Here is a 7,781-nt window from a genome sequence, read left to right as displayed (position 1 = left end):
ATCTGACTTTTCGACATACTATACTATTGCCTTTCTCGCCATTTTTTTGACATGCTAAAATATGAGTTTTTGGCCTTTTCTGGACTTTATTCCCACTTTGTGTACTATAACGCGTCTCTCTGAGCTATTCTATGTCGTTTTAGCCATTTTTGGGAGTAGTCAAAATCTGACTTTTCGACATACTATACTATTGCCTTTCTCGCCATTTTTTTGACATGCTAAAATATGAGTTTTTTGGCCTTTTCTGGACTTTATTCCCACTTTGTGTACTATAACAGCGTCTCTCTGAGCTATTCTATGTCGTTTTAGCCATTTTTGGGAGTAGTCAAAATCTGACTTTTTCGACATACTATACTATTGCCTTTCTCGCCATTTTTTTTGACATGCTAAAATATGAGTTTTTGGCCTTTTCTGGACTTTATTCCCACTTTGTGTACTATAACGCGTCTCTCGAGCTATTCTATGTCGTTTTTAGCCATTTTTGGGAGTAGTCAAAATCTGACTTTTTCGACATACTATACTATTGCCTTTCTCGCCATTTTTTTGACATGCTAAAATATGAGTTTTTGGCCTTTTCTGGACTTTATTCCCACTTTGTGTACTATAACGTCTCTCTGAGCTATTCTATGTCGTTTTAGCCATTTTTGGGAGTAGTCAAAATCTGACTTTTTCGACATACTATACTATTGCCTTTCTCGCCATTTTTTTTGACATGCTAAAATATGAGTTTTTGGCCTTTTCTGGACTTTATTCCCACTTTGTGTACTATAACGTCTCTCTGAGCTATTCTATGTCGTTTTAGCCATTTTGGGAGTAGTCAAAATCTGACTTTTCGACATACTATACTATTGCCTTTCTCGCCATTTTTTTTGACATGCTAAAATATGAGTTTTTGGCCTTTTCTGGACTTTATTCCCACTTTGTGTACTATAACGCGTCTCTCTGAGCTATTCTATGTCGTTTTAGCCATTTTTGGGAGTAGTCAAAATCTGACTTTTTCGACATACTATACTATTGCCTTTCTCGCCATTTTTTTGACATGCTAAAATATGAGTTTTTGGCCTTTTCTGGACTTTATTCCCACTTTGTGTACTATAACGCGTCTCTGAGCTATTCTATGTCGTTTTAGCCATTTTTGGGAGTAGTCAAAATCTGACTTTTTCGACATACTATACTATTGCCTTTCTCGCCATTTTTTTGACATGCTAAAATATGAGTTTTTGGCCTTTTCTGGACTTTATTCCCACTTTGTGTACTACTATAACGCGTCTCTCTGAGCTATTCTATGTCGTTTTAGCCATTTTTGGGAGTAGTCAAAATTTGACTTTTTCGACATACTATACTATTGCCTTTCTCGCCATTTTTTTGACATGCTAAAATATGAGTTTTTGGCCTTTTCTGGACTTTATTCCCACTTTGTGTACTATAACGTCTCTCTGAGCTATTCTATGTCGTTTTTAGCCATTTTGGGAGTAGTCAAAATCTGACTTTTCGACATACTATACTATTGCCTTTCTCGCCATTTTTTTGACATGCTAAAATATGAGTTTTTTGGCCTTTTCTGGACTTTATTCCCACTTTGTGTACTATAACGCGTCTCTCTGAGCTATTCTATGTCGTTTTAGCCATTTTGGGAGTAGTCAAAATCTGACTTTTTCGACATACTATACTATTGCCTTTCTCGCCATTTTTTTTGACATGCTAAAATATGAGGTTTTTGGCCTTTTCTGGACTTTATTCCCACTTTGTCTACTATAACGCGTCTCTACGCGCTATTCTATGTCGTTTTAGCCATTTTTGGGAGTAGTCAAAATCTGACTTTTTCGACATACTATACTATTGCCTTTCTCGCCATTTTTTTGACATGCTAAAATATGAGTTTTTGGCCTTTTCTGGACTTTATTCCCACTTTGTGTACTATAACGTCTCTCTGAGCTATTCTATGTCGTTTTTAGCCATTTTGGGAGTAGTCAAAATCTGACTTTTTCGACATACTATACTATTGCCTTTCTCGCCATTTTTTTGACATGCTAAAATATGAGTTTTTTGGCCTTTTCTGGACTTTATTCCCACTTTGTGTACTATAACGCGTCTCTCTGAGCTATTCTATGTCGTTTTAGCCATTTTTGGGAGTAGTCAAAATCTGACTTTTCGACATACTATACTATTGCCTTTCTCGCCATTTTTTTGACATGCTAAAATATGAGTTTTTGGCCTTTTCTGGACTTTATTCCCACTTTGTGTACTATAACGCGTCTCACGAGCTATTCTATGTCGTTTTAGCCATTTTTGGGAGTAGTCAAAATCTGACTTTTTCGACATACTATACTATTGCCTTTCTCGCCATTTTTTTGACATGCTAAAATATGAGTTTTTGGCCTTTTCTGGACTTTATTCCCACTTTGTCTACTATAACAGCGTCTCTGAGCTATTCTATGTCGTTTTAGCCATTTTGGGAGTAGTCAAAATTTGACTTTTCGAAATACTATACTATTGCCTTTCTCGCCATTTTTTTTGACATGCTAAAATATGAGTTTTTTGGCCTTTTCTGGACTTTATTCACCCTTTGTGTACTATAACGTCTCTCTGAGCTATTCTATGTCGTTTTAGCCATTTTGGGAGTAGTCAAAATTTGACTTTTTCGACATACTATACTATTGCCTTTCTCGCCATTTTTTTGACATGCTAAAATATGAGTTTTTGGCCTTTTCTGGACTTTATTCCCACTTTGTGTACTATAACGCGTCTCTCTGAGCTATTCTATGTCGTTTTAGCCATTTTTGGGAGTAGTCAAAATCTGACTTTTTCGACATACTATACTATTGCCTTTCTCGCCATTTTTTTTTGACATGCTAAAATATGAGTTTTTGGCCTTTTCTGGACTTTATTCCCACTTTGTGTACTATAACGTCTCTCTGAGCTATTCTATGTCGTTTTAGCCATTTTTGGGAGTAGTCAAAATCTGACTTTTTCGACATACTATACTATTGCCTTTCTCGCCATTTTTTTGACATGCTAAAATATGAGTTTTTGGCCTTTTCTGGACTTTATTCCCACTTTGTGTACTATAACGCGTCTCTCTGAGCTATTCTATGTCGTTTTTAGCCATTTTGGGAGTAGTCAAAATCTGACTTTTTCGACATACTATACTATTGCCTTTCTCGCCATTTTTTTGACATGCTAAAATATGAGTTTTTGGCCTTTTCTGGACTTTATTCCCACTTTGTGTACTATAGCAGCGTCTCTCTGAGCTATTCTATGTCGTTTTAGCCATTTTGGGAGTAGTCAAAATCTGACTTTTTCGACATACTATACTATTGCCTTTCTCGCCATTTTTTTTGACATGCTAAAATATGGGTTTTTTGGCCTTTTCTGGACTTTATTCCCACTTTGTGTACTATAACGCGTCTCTACGAGCTATTCTATGTCGTTTTTAGCCATTTTTGGGAGTAGTCTAAATCTCACTGTTTCGACTTACTATGCTATTGCCTTTCTCGCCATTTTTTTGACATGCTAAAATATGAGTTTTTGGCCTTTTCTGGACTTTATTCCCACTTTGTGTACTATAACAGCGTCTCTCTGAGCTATTCTATGTCGTTTTAGCCATTTTGGGAGTAGTCAAAATCTGACTTTTTCGACATACTATACTATTGCCTTTCTCGCCATTTTTTTGACATGCTAAAATATGAGTTTTTGGCCTTTTCTGGACTTTATTCCCACTTTGTGTACTATAACGCGTCTCTGAGCTATTCTATGTCGTTTTAGCCATTTTTGGGAGTAGTCAAAATCTGACTTTTTCGACATACTATACTATTGCCTTTCTCGCCATTTTTTTTGACATGCTAAAATATGAGTTTTTGGCCTTTTCTGGACTTTATTCCCACTTCGTTTACTATACCGCGTCTCTATGAGCTATTCTATGTCGTTTTTAGCCATTTTTGGGAGTAGTCAAAATCTGACTTTTTCGACATACTATACTATTGCCTTTCTCGCCATTTTTTTTGACATGCTAAAATATGAGTTTTTTGGCCTTTTCTGGACTTTATTCCCACTTTGTGTACTATAACGTCTCTCTGAGCTATTCTATGTCGTTTTAGCCATTTTTGGGAGTAGTCAAAATCGGACTTTTTCGACATACTATACTATTGCCTTTCTCGCCATTTTTTTGACATGCTAAAATATGAGTTTTTGGCCTTTTCTGGACTTTATTCCCACTTTGTGTACTATAACGCGTCTCTCGAGCTATTCTATGTCGTTTTAGCCATTTTTGGGAGTAGTCAAAATCTGACTTTTTCGACATACTATACTATTGCCTTTCTCGCCATTTTTTTGACATGCTAAAATATGAGTTTTTGGCCTTTTCTGGACTTTATTCCCACTTTGTGTACTATAACGCGTCTCTGAGCTATTCTATGTCGTTTTAGCCATTTTTGGGAGTAGTCAAAATCTGACTTTTTCGACATACTATACTATTGCCTTTCTCGCCATTTTTTTGACATGCTAAAATATGAGTTTTTGGCCTTTTCTGGACTTTATTCCCACTTTGTGTACTATAACGCGCCTCTCTGAGCTATTCTATGTCGTTTTAGCCATTTTTGGGAGTAGTCAAAATCTGACTTTTTTCGACATACTATACTATTGCCTTTCTCGCCATTTTTTTGACATGCTAAAATATGAGTTTTTGGCCTTTTCTGGACTTTATTCCCACTTTGTGTACTATAACGCGTCTCTCTGAGCTATTCTATGTCGTTTTAGCCATTTTTGGGAGTAGTCAAAATCTGACTTTTTCGACATACTATACTATTGCCTTTCTCGCCATTTTTTTGACATGCTAAAATATGAGTTTTTGGCCTTTTCTGGACTTTATTCCCACTTTGTGTACTATAACGTCTCTCTGAGCTATTCTATGTCGTTTTTAGCCATTTTTGGGAGTAGTCAAAATCTGACTTTTTCGACATACTATACTATTGCCTTTCTCGCCATTTTTTTGACATGCTAAAATATGAGTTTTTGGCCTTTTCTGGACTTTATTCCCACTTTGTGTACTATAACGCGTCTCTCTGAGCTATTCTATGTCGTTTTAGCCATTTTGGGAGTAGTCAAAATCTGACTTTTTTCGACATACTATACTATTGCCTTTCTCGCCATTTTTTTGACATGCTAAAATATGAGTTTTTGGCCTTTTCTGGACTTTATTCCCACTTTGTGTACTATAGCAGCGTCTCTGAGCTATTCTATGTCGTTTTTAGCCATTTTGGGAGTAGTCAAAATCTGACTTTTTCGACATACTATACTATTGCCTTTCTCGCCATTTTTTTGACATGCTAAAATATGAGTTTTTGGCCTTTTCTGGACTTTATTCCCACTTTGTGTACTATAACGTCTCTCTGAGCTATTCTATGTCGTTTTAGCCATTTTTGGGAGTAGTCAAAATCTGACTTTTTCGACATACTATACTATTGCCTTTCTCGCCATTTTTTGACATGCTAAAATATGAGTTTTTGGCCTTTTCTGGACTTTATTCCCACTTTGTGTACTATAACGCGTCTCTGAGCTATTCTATGTCGTTTTAGCCATTTTTGGGAGTAGTCAAAATCTGACTTTTTCGACATACTATACTATTGCCTTTCTCGCCATTTTTTTTGACATGCTAAAATATGAGTTTTTTGGCCTTTTCTGGACTTTATTCCCACTTTGTGTACTATAACGCGTCTCTCTGTGCTATTCTATGTCGTTTTTAGCCATTTTTGGGAGTAGTCAAAATCTGACTTTTTCGACATACTATACTATTGCCTTTCTCGCCATTTTTTTTGACATGCTAAAATATGAGTTTTTGGCCTTTTCTGGACTTTATTCCCACTTTGTGTACTATAACGGCGTCTCTCTGAGCTATTCTATGTCGTTTTAGCCATTTTTGGGAGTAGTCAAAATCTGACTTTTCGACATACTATACTATTGCCTTTCTCGCCATTTTTTTGACATGCTAAAATATGAGTTTTTTGGCCTTTTCTGGACTTTATTCCCACTTTGTGTACTATAACTTGGCGTCTCTCTGAGCTATTCTATGTCGTTTTTAGCCATTTTGGGAGTAGTCAAAATCTGACTTTTTCGACATACTATACTATTGCCTTTCTCGCCATTTTTTGACATGCTAAAATATGAGGTTTTTGGCCTTTTCTGGACTTTATTCCCACTTTGTGTACTATAACGCGTCTCTACGAGCTATTCTATGTCGTTTTTAGCCATTTTTGGGAGTAGTCAAAATCTGACTTTTTCGACATACTATACTATTGCCTTTCTCGCCATTTTTTTTGACATGCTAAAATATGAGGTTTTGGCCTTTTCTGGACTTTATTTCCACTTTGTGTACTATAACGCTGCGTCTCTGAGCTATTCTATGTCGTTTTAGCCATTTTTGGGAGTAGTCAAAATCTGACTTTTTCGACATACTATACTATTGCCTTTCTCGCCATTTTTTTGACATGCTAAAATATGAGTTTTTGGCCTTTTCTGGACTTTATTCCCACTTTGTGTACTATAACGCGTCTCTCTGAGCTATTCTATGTCGTTTTAGCCATTTTTGGGAGTAGTCAAAATCTGACTTTTTCGACATACTATACTATTGCCTTTCTCGCCATTTTTTTGACATGCTAAAATATGAGTTTTTGGCCTTTTCTGGACTTTATTCCCACTTTGTGTACTATAACGCGTCTCTCTGAGCTATTCTATGTCGTTTTAGCCATTTTGGGAGTAGTCAAAATCTGACTTTTCGACATACTATACTATTGCCTTTCTCGCCATTTTTTTTGACATGCTAAAATATGAGTTTTTTGGCCTTTTCTGGACTTTATTCCCACTTTGTGTACTATAACGCGTCTCTACGAGCTATTCTATGTCGTTTTTAGCCATTTTTGGGAGTAGTCAAAATCTGACTTTTTCGACATACTATACTATTGCCTTTCTCGCCATTTTTTTGACATGCTAAAATATGAGTTTTTTGGCCTTTTCTGGACTTTATTCCCACTTTGTGTACTATAACGTCTCTCTGAGCTATTCTATGTCGTTTTAGCCATTTTTGGGAGTAGTCAAAATCTGACTTTTTCGACATACTATACTATTGCCTTTCTCGCCATTTTTTGACATGCTAAAATATGAGTTTTTGGCCTTTTCTGGACTTTATTCCCACTTTGTGTACTATAACGCGTCTCTGAGCTATTCTATGTCGTTTTAGCCATTTTGGGAGTAGTCAAAATCTGACTTTTTCGACATACTATACTATTGCCTTTCTCGCCATTTTTTTGACATGCTAAAATATGAGTTTTTGGCCTTTTCTGGACTTTATTCCCACTTTGTGTACTATAACGCGTCTCACGAGCTATTCTATGTCGTTTTAGCCATTTTTGGGAGTAGTCAAAATCTGACTTTTTCGACATACTATACTATTGCCTTTCTCGCCAATTTTTTCACATGCTAAAATATGAGTTTTTTGGCCTTTTCTGGACTTTATTCCCACTTTGTGTACTATAACGCATCTCTACGAGCTATTCTATGTCGTTTTAGCCATTTTTGGGAGTAGTCAAAATCTGACTTTTTCGACATACTATACTATTGCCTTTCTCGCCATTTTTTTGACATGCTAAAATATGAGTTTTTGGCCTTTTCTGGACTTTATTCCCACTTTGTGTACTATAACGCGTCTCTGAGCTATTCTATGTCGTTTTTAGCCATTTTGGGAGTAGTCAAAATCTGACTTTTTCGACATACTATACTATTGCCTTTCT

Source organism: Plectropomus leopardus, chromosome 15 (genome assembly GCF_026936395.1).
Source record: "Plectropomus leopardus strain MGB_pleo_1.0 chromosome 15, ASM2693639v1, whole genome shotgun sequence".
Lineage (NCBI taxonomy): Eukaryota > Metazoa > Chordata > Actinopteri > Perciformes > Serranidae > Plectropomus > Plectropomus leopardus.
Note: the sequence above shows the minus strand (reverse complement) of the source record.